A 3,047-nucleotide genomic window follows, 5' to 3' on the forward strand; every position below is an offset into this window, starting at 1 on the left:
ATCCCTCGCCTCGCACCCCGATTGCTATGCGGTGAGGCTCCTCGGCCGCCTTGGAACTATCTGTGTATCGGACGCGTCGCGGGATAAGGGGTTGTCACTGGTAGTCGCCCCAAGCGCGTCCGATGCTTGGACCATTCCGAGGCGGCCCTGAAGCCTCTTCCGTCTAGCCGTTGGGTCCTTCTCGCCGCATCCCTCGCCTCGCACCCCGATTGCTATGCGGTGAGGCTCCTCGGCCGCCTTGGAACTATCTGTGTATCGGACGCATCGCGGGATAAGGGGTTGTCACTGGTAGTCGCCCCAAGCGCGTCCGATGCTTGGACCATTCCGAGGCGGCCCTGAAGCCTCTTCCGTCTAGCCGTTGGGTCCTTCTCGCCGCATCCCTCGCCTCGCACCCCGATTGCTATGCGGTGAGGCTCCTCGGCCGCCTTGGAACTATCTGTGTATCGGACGCGTCGCGGGATAAGGGGTTGTCACTGGTAGTCGCCCCAAGCGCGTCCGATGCTTGGACCATTCCGAGGCGGACCTGAAGCCTCTTCCGTCTAGCCGTTGGGTCCTTCTCGCCGCATCCCTCGCCTCGCACCCCGATTGCTATGCGGTGAGGCTCCTCGGCCGCCTTGGAACTATCTGTGTATCGGACGCGTCGCGGGATAAGGGGTTGTCACTGGTAGTCGCCCCAAGCGCGTCCGATGCTTGGACCATTCCGAGGCGGCCCTGAAGCCTCTTCCGTCTAGCCGTTGGGTCCTTCTCGCCGCATCCCTCGCCTCGCACCCCGATTGCTATGCGGTGAGGCTCCTCGGCCGCCTTGGAACTATCTGTGTATCGGACGCGTCGCGGGATAAGGGGTTGTCACTGGTAGTCGCCCCAAGCGCGTCCGATGCTTGGACCATTCCGAGGCGGACCTGAAGCCTCTTCCCTCTAGCCGTTGGGGCTTTCTCGCCGCATCCCTCGCCTCGCACCCCGATTGCTATTCGGTGAGGCTCCTCGGCCGCCTTGGAACTATCTGTGTATCGGACGCATCGCGGGATAAGGGGTTGGCAGTGGTAGTCGCCCCAAGCGCGTCCGATGCTTGGACCATTCCGAGGCGGCCCTGCAGCCTCTTCCGTCTAGCCGTTGGGGCCATCTCGCTGCATCCCCCACCTCGCACCACGATTGCTATGCGGTGAGGCTCCTTGGCCGCCTCGGAACTATCTGTGTATCGGACGCATCGCGGGATAAGGGGTTGTCACTGGTAGTCGCCCCAAGCGCGTCCGATGCTTGGACTATTCCGAGGCGGCCCTGCAGCCTCTTCCGTCTAGCCGTTGGGGCCATCTCGCCGCATCCCCCAGCTCCTCGGCCGCCTCGGAACTATCTGTGTATCGGACGCATCGCGGGATAAGGGGTTGGCAGTGGTAGTCGCCCCAAGCGCGTTCGATGCTTGGACTATTCCGAGGCGGCCCCGCAGCCTCTTCCGTCTACCCTTTGGGGCCATCTCGCCGCATCCCTCGCCTCGCACCCCGATTGCTATGCGGTGAGGCTCCTCGGCCGCCTGGGAACTATCTTCGTATCGGATGCATCGCGGGATAAGGGGTTGTCACTGGTAGTCGCCCCAAGCGCGTCCGATGCTTGGACTATTCCGAGGCGGCCCTGTGGCCTCTTCCGTCTAGCCGTTGGGGCCATCTCGCCGCATCCCTCACCTCGCACCCCCATTGCTATGCGGTGAGGCTCCTCGGCCGCCTTGGAACTGTCTTCGTATCGGAAGCATCGCGGGATAAGGGGTTGTCACTGGTAGTCGCCCCAAGCGCGTCCGATGCTTGGACTATTCCGAGGCGGCCCTGCAGCCTCTTCCGTCTAGCCGTTGGGGCCATCTCGCCGCATCCCCCACCTCGCACCCGGATTGCTATGCGGTGAGGCTCCTCGGCCGCCTTGGAACTATCTTCGTATCGGACGCATCGCGGGATAAGGGGTTGTCACTGGTAGTCGCCCCAAGCGCGTCCGATGCTTGGACTATTCCGACGCGGCCCTGTGGCCTCTTCCGTCTAGCCGTTGGGGCCATCTCGCCGCATCCCCCACCTCGCACCCCGATTGCTATGCGGTGAGGCTCCTCGGCCGCCTTGGAACCATCTTCGTATCGGACGCATCGCGGGATGAGGGGTTGTCACTGGTAGTCGCCCCAAGCGCGTCCGATGCTTGGACCATTCCGAGGCGGCCCTGAAGCCTCTTCCGTCTAGCCGTTGGGGCCTTCCCGCCCCATCCCTCGCCTCGCACCCCCGATTGCTATGCGGTGAGGCTCCTCGGCCGCCTTGGAACCATCTGTGTATCGGACGCATCGCGGGATAAGGGGTTGGCACTGGTAGTCGCCCCAAGCGCGTCCGATGCTTGGAGCATTCCGAGGTGGCCCTGAAGCCTCTTCCGTCTAGCCGTTGGGGCCTTCCCGCCCCATCCCTCGCCTCGCACCCCGATTGATATGCGGTGAGGCTCCTCGGCCGCCTTGGAACTATCTGTGTATCGGACGCATCGCGGGATAAGGGGTTGGCACTGGTAGTCGTCCCAATCGCGTCCGATGCTTGGACCATTCCGAGGCGGCCCTGCAGCCTCTTCCGTTTAGCCGTCGGGGCCTTCCCGCCGCATCCCTCGCCTCGCATCCCGATTCCTATGCGGTGAGTCTTCTCGGCCGCCGCGGAACTATACCTGTTATTGCTACTGCATCCTTCGGCTGGTAACCTCCTCTGCCGCCTTGGAACGTTCTCTTTGTCGGACGCGTCGCGGGATAAGGGGTTGGCACTGGTAGTCGCCCCAAGCGCGCCCGATGCATAGACCGCTCCGAGTTGACCTTGCTTTCAGCCTCTCACATGCATAGACCTCTCTGAGTCGACCCTGCAGCCTCTCACGTTTAGCCTTTGGAATCTCGCCTCACAACATGATTGCTATCCTTGATGCATCCCTTGCCTCGAACCCTGATTGCTTTCTTGGCTGCATCCCTCCTCTCCTCACAGCCCGGTTGTCATCACTGCTTCATCCGTCGCTTCATGCATTCTGGCTGCTGGGCCCTTCCCACCGCACACCTCGAT

This window comes from Cryptomeria japonica, unplaced genomic scaffold, assembly GCF_030272615.1.
Source record: "Cryptomeria japonica unplaced genomic scaffold, Sugi_1.0 HiC_scaffold_249, whole genome shotgun sequence".
NCBI lineage: Eukaryota > Viridiplantae > Streptophyta > Pinopsida > Cupressales > Cupressaceae > Cryptomeria > Cryptomeria japonica.